General features: G+C 40.4%; 1 pseudogene; it reads right to left on the reverse strand.

Moving 5' to 3' along the window:
• Positions 1-1035: 1035 nt before the first annotated feature.
• Positions 1036-13795, reverse strand: LOC149466442 (uncharacterized; annotated as a pseudogene).
• Positions 13796-25636: the final 11841 nt, after the last annotated feature.

The following is a 25636-nucleotide window of genomic DNA, read 5'->3' on the forward strand; positions in this document are numbered from 1 at the left end:
AATCACTATACACTTGAAAACATGTACAGTATGCTCGCAAGGCTTTTTCTGAATTGCAGATTGTGACATCAGCTGCCCACCTTGGAATCAATGATAAAATTATCAGAGACCATTACAACTTTACTTTATCCAGGCAGTGGATGGGAAGTGCCTAGAGACACAGATCTGTCTACTGCATGTAGTGGATGCTTCATACTGTGCTTACAGTGGCCACATGTATTGGTAGAGAAAAACATTTTTTAAAACCCCCTTGGGTCTAAACTTCACAATCACATTTCAAGGGGTGTCCAACATCCTGCTGAGTGCTATTATGGCTCTATTGATGATGTTTCATTAAATTGCCTGTGCCTTTGCTTGCTCTTATCCCGCCCTTGGGGCAATATTTCATCCACTGATACTAACAATGGGGCATAATTCCCTCCACTGACACCAGTGAAGGGGCACAATTCTTCCCAATGATACCAACAATGGGCCACAGTTTCTCACAATGATACTGATGATGGGGCACAATTCCTCCTAATGACACCAACAATGAGCGAGTTTCTCACAATGACACCAACAATGGGGTACCATTCCTCCCATTGACAGCAAAGAAGGGGCATGGTTTATTCCCACTGATGTCGGGACCTTTTCTACTCCCAATGGCCACAGTCCAGCCCCCCTAAAGTCTTTAGGGCAGTACACTGGCCCTTTGTTTAGAAAGTTTGGAGACCCCTGCTCTACGCCATTCACAAATTTACAGGAATTGGTTTGGCTGAATTCAACATGTTTTGCGAATAGTATACTGTCATTCATCCTACTCTGACCCATTTATGTTTTGCAGGCTGAGTGCTGACCAGGTGGCTTGTGACTGGAGCAGAGTACACAAAGGGGAGGTTGAAATTGTAAAATTGAAGCAGATAACCTGTCCCATGATGAATGCCTGTCTAGTGGGGAGAGCATAAAGAACAGTCAGCAAGAAGTAGGATTTACCTTATTACAGCAAAGTTATTTGCCTGAGTAAACCCCAATAACAAAATAAAATAGGTATTTAAATCACATTTGGAGCAGTAAACTTAAAATGTGCAAATTTTCATAAACAGGAAAAGAGGAATATAGGGAAAAATGGCTTGGTTCCCTGCAAACATCTATGGGTGAATCAGATTGGGAAGATAACGATGAGGCTGGATGATGTGTGTTTGACTGCACATACATTTTTTAATAACCCTGATAAGGTGTGTATATCAGTGGGGGTCCTCAGAAAGGCTGTCTCATGGCAGGGGTAGTGTCATGGTAATGATGGCTGGGCAGTGATTTAGTAAAAGTGCCATTAGGTGTAAAAAAAACCCAATCCACAGAGCTGAAACCTAGGAAATGGACATTGTTCTTTGCAAATGGAAACGTTGTACATAATATATGAATGTACTGTATATCTCCTTTGACTTCTGTATGCTTATCAGGAGGGACCTCCCTGATTACAGACAGCAACATGCTGCAAAACATCACATCAAGGTCTGAGATATTGAGGAATTCATCAGCAGCTTTTGAAATGTTTTTTAGTTCTTCAGGGAGACGATCAAAATACTCTTTAAAAAGGGGGCTCTAGCTAGGAACAGCATGTCCGGTGGGTGGTGAAACTTGGCGGGATTCTCTTATCCATATTTGCTTGTAAACAGAAAGAGAATATAGATTCTGCTCTTCTACGAATATGTCATTGCACCCACACACTAGCTGCCATTTTTGAAGGTATCTTCAATTAAAAAGGGTGCTTTGCAAAAGGCGGATTGTGATATGACAATTGGGACATTTTGAAATAAACATACCACATGTGCTTGAGTAGATGGTTGCTTTTCCTCAGGAACAACTTTCTCTGCATTTTTTGCATGGTTTGTTTCACCTTCGACTCCTTTGTCTGATGACACACTTGCACACCTTGGTCTTGCAGGAATGCTTGAGATGTTTCTAGATAAACATAATTGATAAATACAATTTTGAGGATCAGGATTCTTGGATAATTTATGTACAAAGCATATAGTTGTTTCAGTATTTCCCTTTTATTTAAATTAGAAGCCTGCTCTAGCGTAAAGTATAGGATTGCCCCTTAGCAAGAGCTGATTAAACATTCAAAAAATAGGTCAGAAGGCTTCAGGATATGAAGTGATTATAGGAATGCCATGCTGGACTAGTGAATGTTAGTGAGGATAGCAGTGGGCAATATTGTATTATCCAGAGACAGGGCAAATAATAAGGTAGTTAAAATATCTGCATTTTCTTGGCTGTAAAAACAGAACAAAAGCTTACGGTCACATCTCTGTGGTGTCCCTCAAAAAATAACAAGGCCTCTGCATGGAGTTAGGTCTGCACCATGTTGCAGGTTCTCCACTGCTCTCTGCAGACCTCTCTTTATGGAGTTCCTTCTTGTAGAGGTCACGCAGGGACCTCCATCTTGTAGAAATCTCCTTTCCTGAAATATATTCCATTGGCAAATATAGATATGAGAAGCTTGATGAATGGATTATTAACTTGACCATAACAAATAGACATCTGTGTTTCATTTAGTGATGAATTTATTTTCATCCAAAAATTAGATTTTTGGAGATTTGCATGTATACAAATCTCTGAATGGACATAGTAACAAATGTAAGCAAATTTGAAAAAAGTTATAATGAAATTAAATAATGCATTTGTTTTATTTGGATGATGTCACGAGTTGAGCGTAGTTTGGGCCCATGGCGAAATGAATTACATTTTTGAATTTGTTTGATAACTCAGATTTGAGTAAATTTGTGATTGACATTGAATTTGTGATTGTCAGTCAGTCAGTTCAGTTCCACAGTCTAATGCAGTAATTGGGTTTGAAAAATTTGGTGCAGCCAAACTTTGCATAATTTATATCGTTGCATCTGAAAATATTGAATCCTTCTGAATAATTCTGATATATGAATATTCAATCCACCCGAAATATATAGGAATGTTTTGAAAAAACTGCAAAACTTTTCTAATCCACGAGGACCAATGAATATATGAAACGAATGCCAAATATAACAAAAGGAATCTCAAAAACTAAATGAAATGTGATAAAATGAAATTCTTTAGTGACCGACTGCATCCAAAACAAAGCAAAAATATCCAACGTGCACATGTCTAATAGCAAACAATTACCTTAGGAAAATGCATTTGCTATTTTTCAGATATGGTTGCTGTGGGCAACTGCTTCCATGTATGTGTACCCCCGCACCCCACCCAAGAGCTATTCACTCACCTCTGTTCTCCTGTTCACTTGCAGACATACAGTATTTCCCCAGTTTGGAGTCAGAAATTGGTACACTTCCTCCAATGTCAGTCTCTTCATGACTCTGTCCAAGTATCCTAGACATTCAGGGTCCCATATCTCAAGGCTTTCATGCACCAAGATTAAAATGGCCTCATGAGAGATATCATTGTCTTATATGAGAGGTATCACACTCCTCCCTCTCTTTGTACTCTTCCTGCAACTTCCTAGGTCATCCCCAGGTATCCTTTGTGAGTCAGATTTTTTCCTGTTGTTTTTCTTTCATTACTTGCTACTGCTATCCACAGGTGAAATTGTGCACTGCGATTACCCATGTTTGTGTACAGATAGCTGCAATACCTCGTTCCTGGATGCAGTCAAATTTATTTTTTCTAACTGTGCAATCTAAAATCTATGCCTCACATGCAAATATGGATAAACTAGGGCAAATTTAACAGGAACCAGTTAACCTACCAGAATGTCTTTGTAGTGTGGGAGGAAACTGGAGCACCCAAAGGAAACCCACACAAGAACAATTATTATTATTACAGGTATTTATACATACAGTGGCAACAATTTACACAATGCTTTACATATATTGTACATTTGTATCAGTGCCCTCAAGGAGCATTTAATTTAGGGTAAAATAGCTTCTTTATATGTATTTCACCTGTGTATTTAGCTGTTTGCTTGAAGTTCAACTTAGGAGACAGGTCCAAGCTGAACTTTCAAGTCCAAGGTTCAGGACTAGTCTCAAATTTCACTGCCTATATCCTCTATTGACCAATTTGGCATGCAGTTTTCATTGAGGGTAAACTCTGCATTGTTTTTCTTTATTGATGCATGCACACTTTGAATTCCCAGGTCTTTGATGGGTTTACTTACAGTGGGGATCGAAAGTTTGGGCACCCCAGCTAAAAATTTGTATTAATGTGCATAAAGAAGCCAAGGAAAGATGGAAAAATCTCCAAAAGGCATCAAATTACAGATTAGACATTCTTATAATATGTCAACAAAAGTTAGATTTTATTTCCATCATTTATACTTTCAAAATAACAGAAAACAAAAAAATGGTGTCTGCAAAAGTTTGGGCACCCTGCAGAGTTAATATCTTGTACTGCCCCCTTTGGCAAGTTTCACAGCTTGTAAACGCTTTTTGTAGCCAGCCAAGAGTCTTTCAATTCTTGTTTGAGGTATCTTTGCCCATTCTTCCTTACAAAAGTCTTCCAGTTCTTTGAGATTTCTGGGCTGTCTGTCACGCACTGCTCTTTTAAGGTCTATCCATAGATTTTCAATTATGTTGAGGTCAGGAGATTGTGAAGGCCATGGCAAAACCTTCAGTTTACGCCTCTTGATGTAATCCCCCGTGGAGTTCGAGGTGTGTTTAGGATCATTAGCCATTTGTAGAAGCCATCCTCTCTTTAACTTCAGCTTTTTCACAGATGGCATCAAGTTACCATCCAAAATTTGCTGAAATGTTATTGTATCCATTTTTCCTTCTACTCGTGAGATGTTCCCTGTGCCACTGGCTGCAACACAACCCCAAAGCATGATTGATCCAACCCCATGCTTAACAGTTGGACAGAGGTTCTTTTCATTAAATTCTGTGCCCCTTCTTCTCCAAACGTACCTTTGCTCATTCCGGCCAAAAAGTTCAATTTTAACCTCATCGGTCCACAGAACTTGTTTCCAAAATGCATCAGGCTTGTCTATATGTTCATTTGCAAAGTTCAAATGGTGATTTTTGTGGTGAGGACGTAGAAGAGGTTTTCTTCTGATGACTCTTCCATGAAGACCATATTTGTACAAGTATCTCTTTATAGTGGAATAGTGTACCACAACTCCAGTGTCTGCCAGATCTTTCTGGAGGGATCGTGCAGTCAAACGTGGGTTTTGAATTGTTTTTCTCACAATCCTGCGAGCTGTTCTGTCTGATTTTTTTCTTGGTCTTCCAGATCTTGCTTTAACTTCCACTGTTCCTGATGACTGCCATTTCTTAATTACATTCCGGACAGAGGATATTGACATCTGAAAACGCTTTGCTATCTTCTTATAGCCTTCTCCAGCTTTGTGAGCGTCAACTATTTTCAGTTTCAGTTTTCTAGACAACTGCTTAGAAGAACCCATGGTGCTGATTGTTGGGGCAAGGTCAGATGAGTCTGGGCATTTAAAACCTTTGAGATTGACATCACCTGGTCTTCCCAGACGATGATTGAGAACAATCCATGACACTGGCAGGTCTCAGCTTGGCAAAGGGGGCAGTGCATGCTATAAATTCTGCAGGGTGCCCAAATTTTGCAGACATCATTTTTTTGTTTTCTGTTATTTTGAAAGTGTAAATGATGGAAATAAAATCTAACTTTTGTTGACATATTATAAGAATGTCTAATCTGTAATTTGATGCCTTTTGGAGATTTTTTCCATCTTTCCTTGGCTTCTTTTTGCACATTAATACAAATTTTTAGCTGGGGTGCCCAAACTTTCGATCCCCACTGTAAATTGCCAGTAATATTTGTTTTTGGATGTATGGAAAGAACACTGACCAAGTGACCCAGGCTGTAACAATGTGTGACAATGTGTGATGGTCCTCATTGCAAAACCACTAGATGTTCTCATACCTCCTGTCTCTGTCTCAAAGACAATCCCAGTACTGATAAAAAGAAATCCAAGTTGCTTTTGTTGCAACCCTATGTAGGTTACTGAAGCATATACAGTACCAGATTTTTTTTCTTCTCTGATCACTGGGAACTCTATCTAAAGTATCTATCTATCTATCTATCTATCTATCTATCTATTTATTTATCTACAGTGAATTGTGGGAGAATTGTTCTAATGGGGGGCGAAAACTGATCCTATATACAGAGTGCAAGTGCCAGGAGTATATAACATGTAGAGTACAGTTGTGAAGAGTAAGTAATATACAAATTACAGGGGTCAGAGCATGTAATATACAGAATGCAGTGGTCAGGAGTAGGTAAAACAGAGTGCTAAGGTCAATTGTATAATGTATAATGTACATAGTGCAGGTGTCATGTGTATATATAGTGCAGGGATCAGAAGTATGTAATATACATAGCACATGGATCAGGTGTATGTAATGTACAGTTGTGCTCAAAGTTTTCATACCCTGGCAGAAAGTTTGAAATTTTGGCATTGATATTGAAAATTGGCTGATCATACCAAAAAAACTGTCTTTTATTCAAGGATACTGATCATATGAAGCCATTTATTATCACATAGTTGTTTGGCTCCTTTTCATAATAATAACAGTAATCACCCAAATGGCTCAAAAGTTTACATACCCTGGAATGTTTGGCCATAGTACAGACACAAGGCAAATCACACAGTGGCACTTAAAGGTTAATTTCAAACATCTGTGGCTTTTGAAATTGCTATTACAGTGATGTTTATGTAAGAATAGTCAATGAGTTTGTTAGCTCTCACATTGATGCATTGAGCAGGCTAGATACTGAAACACAGGGAGCAGAAAAGAACCGTCAAAAGACCTGCATAACAAGGTAATAGAACTTTAAAAAGATGGAAAAGGATATAAAAAGATATCCAAACCCTTGAATATGCCAGTATTGCAGTCTTGTTTACTATAGCTCTCCTTTTCCTCTTTAAAAACTGAGGATAAAAATGCATTTAGAACAGTTGCCTTCAGCTCCTCATTTGTAACCAGTTTTAATTAATATTAATAGAGTTAAAGTATTTTCATTACTCTCCTCTGTGTCTCTCGTGGTCTATTTTAGCTACCCTGATTGCACTCTTACATTTCTGGTTTCATTCCTTGTAGTGTTGGAATCCCAACAATGACGCCTTGGCTTTATATTTTTTACATATGCCTTTTTATGCTAACGTTTAGCCACCAAGGTTTAACCTTGACTCTTTCTTTTATATGTGTTGCCCATTGGAATTCCATTATTTAATATGCTCTTTAGGATCTCCCATTTTTCCTCAATGTTCAGTGTTAATTCGATCTTAGTTTAGAAAAGTTGGCTGTTATGAAAGTATGTGTTCTTGCACTATTCTCATGCCTTCTTTTCCTATAATACTGTATAAATGAATGTGATTACTCTGTTTCCTAAGTTGTCCCTGATTTCCACATCTGCAATCAGATCTGTGTTTGTAATTGGTAGATCTTGTTTCTTCTGAGACTGCAATTGGGTTCTGCCAACCTATGTACCTTGGGTTTAGCTAGTAGTACCCTATAACCTTTGCTCACTGCTGGCTATAGCTTCCTCTGATCCCTCCTCCCACCACCAACTTTTTGGCCATCTTCTCTCTAAACATAGCTGCATCCTTGCATTATAAGTGCAACCCGTCCCTGCTTTAGAGCCAGTAACTGGCCAGAAAGTCAGTTAAGTACTCCATGAACCCAAACCCCTCTTTCCTGCACCAGTTCCTCAGCCACTTAAATTCCCTAAGCTCCTGCTGCCTCTCCGAAGTGGCTGAAAATACAGGCAGTATTTCTGAAAATACTTTTTTTAATATAGCCTCTAAGTCTCTGGAATAACTTTTTAGGATACTCTATCTTCCTCTAACTTTCCTCTAATTTTGTCATGGTACCAATATGTACCATGATAACTGAGTCTTCCCCAGCCCCACCTAACAATCTGTCCATCCGATCTGCGATGTGAAAAATGGTTAGTATTTCTGTTTGGAAGCACTAGTGACATTGATTTGAATCCTGACCATGGCACTACCTGCCTGGAGTTTGCATGTTCTCCCTGTGCCTGCATGGGTTTCCACTGAGTACTTCTGTTTTCTTCCACACTCCAAAGACATGCCAGTAGGTTAATTGGCTCCTGTCTAAATTGACCCTAGTATATGTATGTATGAATGTAAGTTAGGAACCTTAGATTACAAGCTCCTTGAGGTCAGGGACTGATGTGAATCTACAATATAGATGTAACAAACTACGTAATACCTGTAATAAATAATAAAAATAATAATAAATATCAATGCCTCTCCCACTACATGCTGACAGTCACCTTTTTTCCAATAATCTAAATTATTGTCTGTATGTGGTGACAGTAGGTCCCTGGGGAGGCATTATGCAGGCTCGGTACACTGTACAGCTGTGTGCATGAAGCCTTACTATAACTGCTGGGAGTCATGACCTGTGGTAATTGCCTGCACCTCATGGAAAATAAAAAGTTGTCTCTCTGCCCTTGTTCCCCCTGCTGGACTGCTGAAGTCCAGGTCCTGTATAGCAGGGCCAACTCTACCCACCAATTGCTGGCCCTGTCTATCTATTGATCATAGTTGTGTTTTCTTACTTTGTAATTTCACCACCATTATGAAAATTGTTTTACAATATCTTCTGTAAAGTACTTCATAGCCAGTAAGTAATATAAGGAAGAAAGGGAAAGTTTAAAAGTTGGTATTTATTGTTAGGGTGTTTGAAAAAATATATTGACCTAGAACTAGATAAAAGAAAATGTTGCAGTTTAATACAAAGTGACAAATCTCATATCTCAGGCTGAAATGAGACATTCAGTGATTAATGATGTACTAAAGTACTTTGATTACTGTTGGTATCAAGCAAGATCATGAGTAAGATGGATTTAGCAATACATTTTTGCAAGAATTAAATACACATAAAGATACTTGAGCGATGGATAATAATAAGTTTAGCGCGTTGTCTTGATTTCAAGTAAAATGAATGTTTTAAAAAGATATATTTAATAGTATGACATTGCAGCATATAAATATGTGCCTGCTGTTGAGATACACAGCTAGCAACTTGAAAATTCGATAAAATCTTGGCCAATCTATACAATAATCTCCAGTTTTCTACAGGTTCTAGTTATGTTTCTTTATTCTCCATTACTGCACTCTACACGAACCAGGGATGTTCACCCACTCACCACTAGAGAGGGATCAATCACAAGAAACATGTCTTCTAAAATCAACTTATAATGTCAACCTGTCAAGTCTTTAACTGCAGATGCTGAACGTTCAGCTGAAGCTTTACATTTGTCTTTGAAATGTTATTTCATATGTTTTGCTCTATCCTAAAAGGCATTTTTTTAATATTTCCCTCTTGTCTGCATATTGCAAAGGAATATTGGGGATCTCTCAAAAAAAAGGGAGAATTGAGAGTTGTAGCAGTGTACCCATTGTAAGAACTACGTTCTATTACTGTTCCAGTTGCTACTCAAAATTTTGGATTTTTCTTTAATAGAGTGTATTTGATATCAAGGTGTGCTGCTGACACTCTTCATCAATGGCTTTCAAGTAGAACTAAACCCACCAATTCAACTGTTTCCCAAAACAGTTAAATTAAAGTAATGCCTTGAATTATAACTGTTACAGCTACTAGTTTGTTTGTTAGCCCTCAACCGAACTGTCAAGTCATCAAACGGCTGGTGTCATAGCTGATCACGTGCAGTACCATGGCACCAACAAATCAGAGGTCAATATGGCAGCCTCCTTGCCTATAAAGGATAGGAGGGTTTAGTTCTACTTTCATATTTTCTGTGTTCTGATGACTACAGATTCTATGGCACATGATGCTGAATTCACAGCCAGTCAGAGAGATATTTTGTAGTTAGTAGACTTTCTACATTTGATGACCTCTCTGAAAGACATAAGCTGGGTACATACATACCGACGTATGGCCAGTTCAGCAAGAACCGTCAATATCTGTGTGTACCCCTGCCTCTTTAACAGAAGCAGGTCTTTAGACTGGCTTCTGTTGAATAGTCATGCTGAAAAAACATAATTTGATCAGCCAATGGGTGCACCACTGATCTCTAAATTTTGACTCGGGTATACCCGAATTTGCAAATCCCCGAATCCCCACTGTCAGATTACAATAAAGCTGCAGAGGAAATCCTTGCATCCACATTGCTTGTGCAGATGTGGGAATCTGAGTTTTTTTCTTTCAACTAACAGTTTGAACACAAAGACATAAAAAATGCATTTATACCCAGCTTTAGACTTTACTGAAAGACTTATTTTTAGATATTTTATATGAATTCTCATTTTAATTTAAAATATGTCTACTTATCAAGAAATGTAATATTTTGATCAATATGTTTAATAGGCTTCAAAGTATTGAATTGTGGGACACACTTGGAAAAATCAATTGTGTTCGAAAATAAAAAATATTTCAGATCAGTTCAGCTTTAATTAAAGATAATGGTGTATAATTAGCTACTTTGCTGTTATCTTTCTGTGGTTTTTTGTTTTGTATCATAGTAACGTAGAATCGAATCAACTCAGTATCCTAGGAGACCCACCTCTCGGTGCTAATGAATTCCATAAAATGTGGAAGCAGTAGTTATAGAAACTTTTTGCAGTATAAGGCAATACACCTGTCAGGCCCAGGAGCTTAAGGCTACGTTCACACTAGCATTGTGTGCAGGTGGCAGAGAGGCATTTGGGAAGCGTTTTTACCGCTTCCCTAACGCCTCTGCCAATTCTGCACATTACAGCACATGGTGCTGTTCTAACGGGAGCGTTTGCGTCGCGTCGTGCCACGGCAAAACGGACGCCTCCGGTCGAGTCAGGAGGCGTTGAAGCCTCCTATTCTAGTATATGGTGCCGCTCTGCAAACGCCCGGCCGGCGTTTGCGGTGCGGTTCGACGCGGTTGCGGGGCATTTGCGGAGTGGTAACACCATTCAAACTGCGTATAGGCGTTTGTGGGGCGTTTTCAATGTTCGGCAAACGCCTAGCAACTGCCACTAAACCGTGCATGCGGCGTTTGTGGAACGTTTGCCGAGTGTTAAAAAACGCTCCGCAAATGCCGGACCAACGCTTGCCAAACGCTATAGGGGCGTTTGGCAAGCGCTGGTAAAACAGCCAAGTGTGAACGAGCCCTTAGAGGCTTTGAACTGTTTACTAACTATAGTCACCTCTTTGTTCTAAATAGTTTTTTTTTCTAATTGATTCCTGTGTTCTAGAGAAAGCGTAGGGATTGGATGGTCATTAAAAAAGGAGTCCACTTTCTCCTTGAAGAAACTTATGGGTTTACAACTTTGAGAAGAATTTCTAAAAATCCGTGAGGACCACTTTAGGATTTCGAGCAGTTGATCCATCAACTTTTCTTATCTTTGTGATTGATGCAGAGGAAAGTTTCCTAGCCAACAAAGTTCCAATCTTGTCAGTCTGTGAGTGCAATTTAATTTTAGTCCATATCAGTCTTTTTTTTAAACCCTTATAATACATCTGTGAGCAGTGCTTCTATTTTATATCTTAGAGCTCTGTGGGTTTCTTCATATGCCTGAATAATGACTTTTTATTACACTGAGAACTGGAAAACAGTCATAAAAAACGAGATCTTAGAAATGTTACACTTTTGTGTGTGGTCTGCAGCTCCTCCCTCTAACCCATACATCACATGTAATTAACATTGTTGAGGCTGCAGGGGTGCTAGGGGTGCTATTTACCATCATAAGCTAAGGCTTTGTTCAGGAAAGCTGCCCCCTATCACCACCTGAGCTTCTGTTTGTGTACACCTGCTGAGGCTGTGTGCAGGAGAGTTGCTCCCAATCACACCCTGAGGCATGTTTATGTGATAGGGTGGTGGTAGTTGGATCCTGGTTACTATTCATGCCAATAGGGCATAACTAGATGCGTGTCTATGTACTAGAATTTCTCTTAACCATAATGTCTGTATACACGCTCATGGTTCACTCTATACCACTTCATCCAACAAATCTTTTGCTTGCTTTAGCAAAGATCAAAACCAGATACACAATTATTGCTACTTCATTTCTAGCCCCTTCTCTGGATCAGCATCTGGACCAGGATGAGGGGGTGCAGGAAGGTCAACTGCCCTGGGTACAGTGTTTTTATTCGAGGACATGCTGTGAACTTGTTGATGCTCTGTTCTCCAGCTGTCGGGCAAAGAATGCGCCATGATAGCTGTTGGAAGGAGAAGTCTGCACTCTCCTCTCTCCAGTAGCAGCCTGGGTGGAAGATAGCAGGGAGATGGGGCATCTGTTGAGAACAGACTTTCAGTATGGGCATGCGCTGGGGAGCGAGAATCAACTGACCTTCCAACTGTCTTCCCTCATTATATGACATATGACATGTCATGCTGAGAAGGAAGTCTGAACTATTTGTGAGTACAGTAGAGAACAAAAGAAAAGAGCTCACCAACCTTGCGCATTACCTCAGTATACAGTTCATATACAATCAGGTCCCATTACTTTTGGTCCCTTAACAAGTGGGAGGCACATATGCAAACTGTTGTAATTCCTACACCGTTCACCTGATTTGGATGTAAATACCCTCAAATTAAAGCTGACAGTCTGCAGTTAAAGCACATCTTGTTCATTTCATTTCAAATCCATTGTGGTGGTGTACAGAGCCAAAAATGTTAGAATTGTGTCGATGTCCCAATATTTATGGACCTGACTGTATTTATTGATAAATTATACTCACAAGAGTAGCAGTAAAAAAGGCATATAACATCCAAAACCAACACAGGGTTAGAAGACACGTGCAAGTTCCATCCGGAAGGGAGATAAACTCTTGGTCAAGCTGACGCGTATCAAAGGGGGATCCCTTCTTCCTCAGAGCTTAAAGGTCTGCAAAAGAGGACCTAAATAGTTTGCAGGAATGATCTGTTTTCAGTATTCCAATGACAATTGGCAGCCTCACTGTTATGTGTTTTATATGTGTTACTAATTCATAGGAGGCATTCTGCCACTATGTGTCAGTGTTTCAGTGTTTTAGTCCTTAAGCGCAGGAGGTGGTGGATGTGTGTCGACTGGTCGTTTCTATTTGTGAGTACACAGAGGATGGGGGGAGCAGGGTATGGCTCCCAAATACCCTCAAAGCCCCAAAAAGCTCCAAAAATCCTCCAGCCTCCCAGCTCCATGCTTCATCCCACTGATACAGACACCAAATTAGTACTCTTCAAACTGACACCTTTGACACAGCAGCAAATTTTTTTCCTGACACTGATACAGCAGCATTATTTTTCCTTTTGGTGACACAACTCAAGCAGGAGCATTTTTCCTTTGAGTGGCACCACTGACCATCTTTGCCCTGGCCACTGGACAAGCTTGTCCTAGCACTGATGAGAATCCACAATTTTGGCGTGAGACAGTCCATCACTGGTTCTCTTAACAGCAATGAAAAAAACAGAATGGTTGGCCGCACAAACAGCAATGTGGCGGATGAAATCCTTTATTGGAATCCTTTACATGCATGCAATATGATAAAAACATGACAGCTCCAAGACAGGACAGAGGAGCAGTAGACCCGTTTCACAGGAACACATGCATAGTCATTTGCAATGACTAAGCATGTGTTCGTGTGCAATGCGTCTACTGCTCCTCTGTCCTGTCTTGGAGCTGTCATGTTTTTATCATATTGCATATAAAGGATTCCAAAAAAGGATTTCATCCACCACATTGCTGTTTGTGCAGCCAACCATTCTGTTTTTTCATTGCATCTGTGATCATGGATCTGACCTGCGTGTCTGTGGAGAGGTTATGCAGATGTGGCACTCACCTGTAGCGGATCTTTTGCTCTTTCAGTTTCTCAAACACAGCTCCATCATGACAAGACCAACTCTGCATTTCTATCACACAGTTCTGAGATGGCATTAAAGTGTGCCCTTTTATGACTATGACCTTAGGTAGGGAATAAGATGTCAGGCTGCTGGGAGAACACGGCAGAGAGAGGAAGCAATATGTCTCTGCATCAGCCTTTTTCAACCAGGGTGCCCAGGCACCCTGGGGTCCTTCAGGGTTATACATGAGTGCTTTGGCAAAATGCCTAAAATTTGTAAACAAGCCTGCCTGTTCGTTACACAAAGCCACAGGTTTTCATTGTGCACCATTACAACTTTCTAGCCGCCAGCGACATAACAACCAATGATGTCATCAGTTGATAAGAAGGCTTCGGGAACCAGCACAGCATCCTTGCTTGCCTCTAGCCGCCAGCGACATAACAACCAATGATGTCATCAGTTGATAAGAAGGACATCGGGCACCAGCACAGCATCCTTGCTTGCCCCTCCCCTGCCCCTTTCCGGCAGCACTGGGGTTGCACTAGCTGAATATGTCACCTCTAGCATTGGGTGTCCCACATGTGCAGATGTTGCTGCATATTGTAAAACTGTTAGTTTAGTTTTTTACATTTTGTAATGGGTGCCTCAAGATTGTGGAGCATTTTAAAGGGTGCCTTGACTTAAAAAAGGTTGAGAAACACTGCTCTATATGATGCTGATGATGCATCTCCTTAGCGCAGAGGAAAGATTGACATTTCTCTTTCCTCTTTTGCCTCACCCCAAACAGATGCTACCTGTAAGCCAGTGTTTCTCAACTCCAGTCCTCATGGACCCCCAACAGGTCATGTTTTCAGGATTTCCATTATTTTGCACAGGTGATTTGATCAGTTTCACTGCTTTAGTAATTACCACAGCTGTTTCATCTGAGGGAAATCCTGAAAACATGACCCGTTGGGGGTCCATGAGGACTGGAGTTGAGAAACACTGCTGTAAGCTGTTCCAAACTCTTACCTCTACCCTGATTGGAGCAAAACAAGACTATCATTACCCACTGTGAGTTTCCCCTTACTCCATGGGGAGTTAAATCTTTCCCCTAAATGGCCCCTAAAATTTACAAATGCTTAGACTGTTCCCATTTGGAATGTGAGCACACTTTGCCTACATATGTTGAGGCTTTGTTCATTGGAGCTACTCCCAATCACAGCATTGTTAATGACATGCACCTCAGCCTCAACATATTCAATTACATATGTTAAATCTTTGGTGGAGAGCTGCTGTCCAGGACTTACCATATTACCATGTCCATATGGAGTGCAGTTAAGCTCTCCCCTGTCGCTGCAGCTGTCACACATACAGTGCAGCAGGTGGGGTGTTTTGAAGCTGGGTAGGTGGGGCCTGATGGGAATTGAGTGACACAAGTTCCTGATCATGTTCACTCCTGTGATTGACAGCAGGCAGTGGGTAGTTCCATGGCCAACAGTCAGCATTTTTCTATTCTATTCCCAATTGCCAGTCATTGCCAGAGTGCTAGGAGGCAGCCAGTGACAGGTTGGGAGGGAAAGAGGTATCTTTGGCAAACAATCCACTCTGCTACACAGCCTACAGGGACAGGCACTCTGCCTGTCCCTGTACACCAGCTTCAATTGGTTTTAATTACCTCCAGCTTTGTCATAGACAAACTAGAGGTTATTTTTTTTTACTTTACTATCAAAACAGGTGGCAGGGATTGTTGAAATTGGCAGAGGATCTTTAAAGTGGCCATACTGACAGAAAAGTGTTGCTAGGGCGCTATTGAATTCTGTGGATAGTATTTATTCTGGTGACAGGGTCACACAGTAAAAAGTTCTGAAATGGAGCTTTGTTGTTGTGCCAGGAGGAATTGTTTGTGCATCTTTTTTTAGCATTTTGTTCACCCTCTTTTTGAATTATTTTATACCACATGCATGGAGTGGTTTATAGCTACAAATCCATTTTTATAGTACTGTTTTGACTCTTAGGTGTTTGTGGATGGCTTCTTCTCCATAGAGATAGTATAATACGGTTTTACATATATTTCTCATCTGTTTTTTACCTGGTAGGATACCTTCTTTTTCTTTTTGGTGCTATTTCTTGAGCTACTTTGTTGAAAACATTGAACCGTCTTTGAAATTATAAATATTGTCCATTTTATTTTTGAATTCCTTCAGGACCATTTGTGTTTTAGAGCAGGCAGGCCAATATCTAATGAAAATTATAGCTGGGGTAAATGCGTAGGACAGCAGCTGGCTGTTGAAGACCCTGTTTTGACTAATTTAGGATCACTTGAACACTAAATATATTTTGCCGCTCATGGCAAAGACATACATTAATAAAATGAACAGATGATATGAGATATGGTGCCTCAAGATACTGTGAGTACGAGACGTACCAGTAGGTTTTCTGTTTTCAGACATCTGGGAATTGGATGTGCCTAGAACAGCGTGAATGTAGTCACCAAATTCCTCAACATTAGGAGAAATTAGAAAATATAATCAGGCAGCACTCGGCACAGTATATTTGTATCTGAGCTTTCAAATTGGGTTCATGCCCTTCCTATAGTAGAAGGAAATCAGTGTTAAAATCTCAACATGCTTTAAGCGTCATATAGCACACTAACATAAAGAGAAATTATTCATACACATTGCATTGCGCCTAGCTTCTAATGCATGTTTAATGATTCTGTATATGTTTAAAAGCTTTGATTTTCAGGACTATTTTCAAATGGTATTCCATTTATATTTCTATAAGCATACATCACACATAAAAATAGCTCACGGAAGAACTGATTATGTTCAGATGGAGACCCCATAAATGTTAATTTTGCTGTACCTCAATTTTACTATTTTCCGTGTTAAAAAAGAAGCAGTAAACGGAACCAAAAACAGTTTATATGCTACAAGTAGCATGCTAATAGCAGGCTGTTGAGCAGGGTGACAGAGATAAGCTTGTTTCTGTACTATAAATGTGTGAGTTTAGCGAGCGCACCAATAAAAAGCTGCTGATGCACAAAAAGGAACCACAAAGCCTTTCTAAGAATATGACATAAAAATAGGGTGTGCAGCGCTATATAAATAAAACACACTGTCTAAAGTATGACGAAATATGACAGAAATGGAAAAATCCCATAAACTGGATGTTAAACAGTCCAAGGTAATATAATATCAGTCCAAAAAGGTATATTCCAGTGATGGAGTATAAACGACTTCAATCCAAATGGGTATATTCCAGCATCCTATCATGAAGGTGTAGAAAAATTGCCCACTCACCGGAAGTGCAATTTAATGTGCACATAGAAATTCCATGAAGCCGGAGGTCCCATGAAGGTATAGCCTGATGATAAAGGTGCCCTCTGATGGTGGATAGGGTGACGGCTGCCAGAGAAGTTGATCTGGACCAATTTCCCAAATTGTCCTGCCTGGGTGGACTCCTAGAATGCTGGGCTGAGATGTGGAGGCTCAGTGCCAGGTAGTAGAGATGAGAATGCTCATAGTGTAGTATTGTAAAAAGTATTTATTGAGTATATATCATTGAGATAAAACAGTAAACGTACAGGGTTGGAGTACCTATACAGGTATAGTGTAAATGAGCTCTTAAATACACTGACCAGTGAATATAGATGATGGCCACCGGACCTCCTGATCCGGTGGCTTAACGTCAAGGCGTGCAGAGGCTCCTCCTAGACGCGCTTCGTGTAATAACACGTCTCCTGTAGGGGCATCACCCCTACAGGAGACGTGTTATTACACGAAGCGCGTCTAGGAGGAGCCTCTGCACGCCTTGACGTTAAGCCACCGGATCAGGAGGTCCGGTGGCCATCATCTATATTCACTGGTCAGTGTATTTAAGAGCTCATTTACACTATACCTGTATAGGTACTCCAACCCTGTACGTTTACTGTTTTATCTCAATGATATATACTCAATAAATACTTTTTACAATACTACACTATGAGCATTCTCATCTCTACTACCTGGCACTGAGCCTCCACATCTCAGCCCAGCATTCTAGGAGTCCACCCAGGCAGGACAATTTGGGAAATTGGTCCAGATCAACTTCTCTGGCAGCCGTCACCCTATCCACCACCAGAGGGCACCTTTATCATCAGGCTATACCTTCATGGGACCTCCAGCTTCATGGAATTTCTATGTGCACATTAAATTGCACTTCCGGTGAGTGGGCAATTTTTCTACACCTTCATGATAGGATGCTGGAATATACCCATTTGGATTGAAGTCGTTTATACTCCATCACTGGAATATACCTTTTTGGACTGATATTATATTACCTTGGACTGTTTAACATCCAGTTTATGGGATTTTTCCATTTCTGTCATATTTCGTCATACTTTAGACAGTGTGTTTTATTTATATAGCGCTGCACACCCTATTTTTATGTTGTTTCTGTACTGTTTCTCCTTTCACTGTCCACTCACAGGCTGAGGTGGTCCAGAACAACCTGAGCTCAGAGGAAGCAGGATGAATGATGCCAGTCACCAGACTGAGGACATCTAGTGGCAGATAAAAGTATTGTCAGAGAAATCTCTGGGTTAAAGGTGGAGGCAAAAGCTGGTTTTGTTATTTTATCTGTTAAGGACTAGTCATCTATTTTAAAATTACATTATTTTAATTGAAATTAAAGTGGTATTGAACCCAAAAGCAAACATTTATTATAACACAGCTTACCAATCCTTGGCTGCATTTGTTTTCTTTTGTATGCTTTATTTCCTTTATTTTCATCTGGTGATCTGGTCTGTAAGTCTGTTGTTTTTCAAAAGAGCAAGCTATCCTACAATTGTAGCAATTACAGCATTGAGATAAACTATTTACCACTGACACATGTGCTTACAATGATCAGATTTTATTTATGTACATTTTTAGTTTTGGGTTTAATACTACTCTAAAATGTGTTGTTATTTGTTTAGCTAGTGTTCTGCTTTATTACTCTCTGAGTCACAGACCTGAAACGAATATGCTTACCTCAAGGTATTGATACTACATCTGAAAAAATAGGTACCGCTCCTCAAAAATGTTTGTTTTTCTCTGTATACTGCAGACATTCGATTTAAACATGGAGATTCAGTCCTATGGAGAGCGCAGAAAGTCTTTTACTTGTTGGGATCCTTACTGTGAAATGCAATACCATTTTCACTGCAGAAAGGAGAATCTGCAGGTTTTAATCTATGCCAATCACCTCTATTTGGCACCTTTTCGCTCATTTAAGCAGCCCATGCAGACACTCCCACTGTCAACTCAACTTGATTTGAAATGTCAGGTAGTGTGCAGAAGAACACTGAATTTGAATCTAAAGAAAAATTACGGCTGACTACATGGTTGAAGCTCAGTTGAAAACATTTGTGACATTTTTCAGTGACTATAAGCATGGACTAGTGGAGATTTGTACATTTGCCTGGAGTTCTTTTTTAACCAATTCCCAGCCCGTTATGTATAATGCTGAAAACACACGGGGATGAATGAGCATTTTGTGCATCCCTGCATTTGCCATCCTGCGGAAAATGTTAATTACACTCCGCATATGCTGGCTTTCTCTTTGCACCTTGAGGCTCAGCTATGCAGATCTCTACACAGCTGAGTGGAAGAGCTCATTTAAACTGGCAGGGCATCAAGTGTACTTTTTCTACAGCTGACTAACAGACGCAAAGTGTCCCGTACATTGTTATATCTTTCAAGGTCTGGGAAGAGATTGCATGTAGCTAATTATTCATTAGAATTTCTTGAATGCCTTGGGCCTTACACATTCGCTATGTTGTCGGCAGATGGGCAAGAAACTCCTCTCAATCCCCTCTGGACGTGAAGTAGTGGTGGAACGTTCAAGCACAAATGGATTTACAAAATGCAGCCTATTGGGAAACAACTTTTTTTATTCGTGTGTATTTTAAATGACTTATTTGTGCTGGCAGGCTTCTTGAGTGCAGGGAAATGCCGCTATGTGTTTTAGCACTTTACACAGAAATGGATGACATTCAGTTTTTTTAACACAATGTATAAAGAAAGTCTAGAATCATTGTGACATGCATGTGAACACGATCAGCCCTCACTGTTAAAAAATATTTTTTTTCTATTTACAGTTTTTGATCATATAACATAGGATGGACATAGTCTGCTACTAAAAATGCATAGGGGTTTATTTACTAAAACTAGAGACTGCAAAATCTGGTGCAGCAAATCAGCTTCTAAATTTTGCTTGTTAAATTAAGCTTTGACAAAAAAACCTGGAAGCTGATTGTTTTCTATGCACATCTGCACCAGATTTTGCACTCTCCAATTTTAGTAAATTGATCCCGTAATGTTTTTTGTTAAAAGTAAAGCTTCTGTCAAAGGCACTGTCCATAGCCATTTTGGGTATGTTATACTACTAATAATAATAACTAGAAAAGCTACAATTTCTGGGGAAATTGTGTGAAGTGTTCTTGCCTCCACCAGTAGTCTACAACTGGAATGGGCGGAGTAACTGGGTGGAGTGGCTTGTCACTCTGCTGCCTGCTCATACACCTGGGTTCCTATGGCAACTCACTCTACAGCAAGGGCAGAGAAGAGCGGTTAAAACCAAACTGCTCCAACTTGCTCACTTCACTGGTGGTTGCCATCTTCAAACGGTTTTAGTTTAAAAATTTTAAATCCTACACTGAAGAACTTTATATTGTGAGAATCACAAGACCCAGACCTACATTTTGATGCATAGTATGTCTCTGAAATATTAAAAATGTTTAGAAATTGCCCTTTAAATTTGAGGTGGCTAGAGTGAAGTTTCAATGAATGTCAATGGGAGGTGTGAGTTGCAAACAAATGGTAATATTGTGAAAACTATCAAGACTATGGCTTAACCGTGGACATTTGTAGTGGCAGCAAGGATAGCTGAACGTTTTGATATAAGATTTGTGTAGGTGGGCTTGAAAATGAGGGAGTGATGGCAGTTTAGAAATCATGCCCTGATTTTTCAGCTCACACTCTAGCTTTTGTCAGCTCCCACTCTAGTTTTGAACATTCCGCCATTCATTCCTATGGGACCAATTTCACCACAAATACGCCGATATTTCGTGAACCATTCTGCGAAATGTTCCACAAAGTAATAGCACACCAATCGGAACAATCCGCATGTTTTGGTATATTACTGTCTATGTAGTGTAAAAACTGTGGGAGGAGTTAGGGTGGTAAATTTGGCTATAATAATAAGAATATATATGTGAGATAACAGTAAGTGGTCTTGCCATGCAAGAACACTTAATGATACTTTACAGCAGGGGAGAGAAGAGAGTGCACAACAACCCTAGTGTAATACCGTTTATTAAAAATCTGAATTAAAACATCAATCATTCCACTCACTTTTAGTAGAAATGGTGTCAACATTAAAGTGGTCTCGGCCACTGCTCCTGGATCGCCACTGTAAGATCTTAGCACTGGGTGTATAACAGGAAAGCTGAAATTCCCAGCTCCAACAGGACGCCATCGATAAGCTGTAGCATGCCCAATCTATTGCGCATGCGCGCGGACCTGCCAGCATTGCACACCATGGGAAGATTTGATGACACTGGGAGAACTGGGGGAGGCGAAGCTGACAGACAAGGTTGCTATGACGATGCGTTTCAAAACTGTGGCCTCCTTTATCAAGCCACGCCCACATAGATTACATGCTGCTTTATATAAGAACTTAAAAACAGCTCCCTTTACAGATCTTAAAGGGACCACACCAAGGGCAGTTAGCCTATGTTAATCCATGGGTAAGGGACGGTAGCAACCACTGACATAACAATAAAAACAACAATTACAATGGAGATATATGTTGTATCATAAGCACAGGATAAAATGCTCTAAATTAAGAAACTTCTATAAAAAAAGGTTATTAAAAAGTGTTTGGTACACAAGAGTATATGGAGCTCATACTGGGTATATACAGTACATATATATACACTATATTGCCAAAAGTATTGGGATGCCTGCCTTTATATTAATTCTAATGTCCTCTTAGACTGTTAGCTCTGAGGAGCAGGGCCCTCCTAACCCTCTTGTATTGAACTGTATTGTTGCTATATTGTCTTCCGTTATATTGTAAAGCGCTGAGCAAACTGTTTGTGCTATATAAATCCTGTATAATAATAATATATAATAATAATGTCTTAGTCCGTAGGGTACAATATTGAGTTGGACCATGCTTTGCAGCTATAACAGCTTCAACTCTTCTGGGAAGGCTGTCCACAAGGTTTAGGAGTGTGTCTATGGGAATGTTTGACCATTCTTCCAGAAGCGCATTTGTGAGGTCAGACACTGATGTCAGACGAGAAGGCCTGGCTCGTTGTCTCCATTTTAATTCATCCCAAAGGTGTTCTATCGGGTTGAGGTCAGGACTCTGTGCAGGCCAGTCAAGTTCCTCTACCCCAAACTCGCTCATCCATGTCTTTATGGACCTTGATTTGTGCACTGGTGCGCAGTGATGTTGGAACAGGAATATAACTCAAGATGTTGGAACAGGAAGGGGCCATCCCCAAATTGTTCCCACAAAGTTGGGAGCATGATATTGTCCAAAATGTCTTGGTATGCTGACGCCTTAAGAGTTCCCTTCACTGGAACTAAGGGGCCAAGCCCAACCCCTGAAAACAACCCCACACCATAATCCCCCCTCCACCAAACTTTACACTTGGCACAATGCAGGCAGGCAAGTACCATGCTCCTGGCAACCGCCAAACCCAGACACATCCATCAGATTGCCAGACAGAGAAGTGTGATTCATCCCTCTAGAGAACATGTCTCCACTGCTCTAGAGTCCAGTGGCGGCGTGCTTTACACCACTGCATCCGACGCATTGCATTGCACTTGGTGATTTAAGGCTTGGATGCAGCTGCTTGGCCATGGAAACCTACTCCATGAAGCTCTTTACACACTGCTCTTTTGCTAATCTGAAGGTCACATGAAGTTTGGACGTCTTTAGCTATTGACTCTGCAGACATTTGGCGGTCTGCATGCCTTGGTGCTTGATTTTATACACCTGTGGCCATGGAGGTGATTGGAACACATGAATCTAATGATTTGGAGGAGTGTCCCAATACTTTTGGCAGTATAGTGTATATAGGTCTATTGCAGGAAAAAACTAGTAGAGGATATAAATTGTAAACTACGTATAGACTGCTTGCACTATCCCGTTACAATTTTTAATTTGACAGATAACCTCTAAGGTATTTTCCCAACAAAGTACTATATTCTATATTATTTATTATATATCATATATTATATCTTCTACTGATGTAGTATGTGTATCCCAAATTACTGCATATGATGAGGATTAATAATAGTAATAGTAACGTATGTCCCTAGACCTTGGCTGATAGGTTGTCATACTAAATCCTACTACATTTGTCTATGCCAAAATTATTAGCATAAAAATGACACTCAAATAATAGTGGCGTTATATTAATGTATTTCTAGTTCTTTGTTAAGTCCCTCGGGAGACATGGTACCGAGGGTAAAAATCCAAAATCTCTCCCTCATACACAATCTAAAAAAAACTCTCATCCTCTGGAAGAAACATATAGATTTAATCTAGGCCCTTGGCGCTGCCACCATGTAGTTGAGAGAAATGATGGGGGGCACTGTGTTTGTCACATTTGTGCTCTATGAATTGGCAGTGCTCTCCAAACCAAGTACGCATAGTGAGCACCGTCCTACAAACTGACAAGGTATATTTCATCAACCACCCCCAACATACTGACATAGTACATTCCATCAATCAACCCCCCCACCCCCCGCATACTAACATGATAAATTCCATTCATCACCTCCCTTCCCAAATACTGATATGGTACATACTATGTCAAGCCTGGGGGGGTAACACCATGTTTTTACTGCACCAGGTGACGCCACTGGACAGGTCCTTAGCACTTGACTATGCATGCCCTTCCATATCCCTCCACCATTCACAGAAGCTGTACTATAGGTTCCATGAATGAAAAGAGCTCTATGTATGGAGGATGGGTGGATGACTAAAAGGTCTGCCTCCTTCATTTATAGAGCACTTTTTATCTGTAGAAGCTATAATACAATTCCTATGAATAGAGGCAGGGGCTGGAAAGAGGGGCATAGCCAGCACCCTTGACTGGTCCCGTGCTCATATTAGCCCCCCACAGCACTGGAAGATTAAGGGTGTGGGGTATCGGGAGGGGTGGCAGAGGTCTTCGAATTTCAACCAGGGCAGCCAGCATCAACACAAAGGATGCATCTCATTGAATGTAAGTACTGTCCTTTTTGCTAATTCTTTAAAAAAAAAAAGACCTAAACTTAGACAACCTACTTTCTACTCAAAGCCCAACTCTGGGCATACTAACCTCACCAGTGTTAAAGCAGTTAAACTCTGTATCTGTCATATCTTCCCATTTACATGCTTGGATTTGTACAGCTCCGGCTGTACGTCCAGGCCACTGGAATGCAAGCACTGCAAGTATCCTAGTTCCCAGTGCTGTGGTTGTGTCTGCCCCCTCTCCTCCAGTCCATTCACAAAACACTCAGTCCCAGTTGAAAAAAAATAAGTTGTGAATAGATATTCTAGTGCATGCACTGGGTTGAAGATGGGAAACTGCCACAGAGAATAATAGCAGTTAAGAAGAGAGAAACTCTACTTCTTGGAACATTTAGAGCTGTTCAGTATTTGGGCATAGCAGAAGACAAAGAAAGCTTCTGAAGGTATGTACAGACATCTCCATCACTTTATGCCTGCTAGCAGTTTTCTACTTTTATAGGTGACAGATCCCCTTGAAAGCATAGGTGACCTTATTTTACGATTTAGTGAATTTCCATACGGATGCCAGATCAGCTACCTATAGGTGTCTACAGGGAACTTCAGCTTTTTAACAGTACACCCTGGGGGCCTTGTGATGGATTATACAACCTTAGCTTGGAATGATGAGATCTGGTCCAATCCCTCCTCTTAGTCAATGAGCTTGTCTATTTAGAGACATAGAGTGAGTCATGGTAGGCAGAAAGGGGTGTCACAGAGCTTGGTATCATTCCCCCACCTAGGTTTCAGAGCTCACAGAGAGACGTGGAAGAAAGCTGAAGCTATGTATATACATGCTGATGCTGCATCAAGATGGTAGCTTACTAACTTTAAAGTGTTAATAAACCCACAACAGTAAAATCAGTTCTGCAGTAAAGCATGCTTGTTATATTCACTGTGGAACCTAAGGGGTTAATCCTCCGCATTGTGTAAAAAGGCTGTTTGATCCTGTCTTCTCTGATCCTCCCCTTCTTCTACTGTCCTTAATTCATCTGTTGATAGCGTCTTGGGGTGAGTGGTGTATTTAGGTCTTGTGCTGCCCTAGGCAACACAAAAAACGTCTGCCCCCACGAACACCGACGAACCCCCCCCCCTTTCCTCCTCCCACGGAGAGAGCCTGACATTGACCAACAACACCCCTGCCCCCCACCTAGGAGAACCTTATACTCAGCACTGTCCCGACAGAGGGTTAGGGGTCATGCAGCGCCATAGGTCAATCGGGAGAATTAAACTCCTCCTACGAGCTTTAACCAGTGCTCAACTGGACATTAATTGAAGTCACAAGACTGCTAAATACTGCTGATGAGAAAAGGTATTTAGCTGTTTATATTTATTCAAATATATTCATTTTCATGTTCTGTGCGCTGTAGGGGACCAGATATAATGAATGCAGGGTCCTGAGTTTAGTAACACTTTAAAGTGTACTTGCACTCAAAAGTGAAGATTTACTATGTTATAGGGAATATTTAAAAATGTTAATTGTGCCTAAGTAGTACTCTGAAACATTGACCTTTTGTCCAGAAATGCTTCTTAAAAAATAGCATTTTACTTCCTAGTATGTGATTGGGCCTAGTCTCCCATGTGTCCCCAGCCTCATAGCCGTATATCTGCA

The sequence above is a fragment of the Staurois parvus genome, unplaced genomic scaffold, assembly GCF_062004578.1.
Source record: "Staurois parvus isolate SC_StPar_1 unplaced genomic scaffold, SC_StPar_1.0 ptg000129l, whole genome shotgun sequence".
In the NCBI taxonomy this organism is placed as follows: domain Eukaryota; kingdom Metazoa; phylum Chordata; class Amphibia; order Anura; family Ranidae; genus Staurois; species Staurois parvus.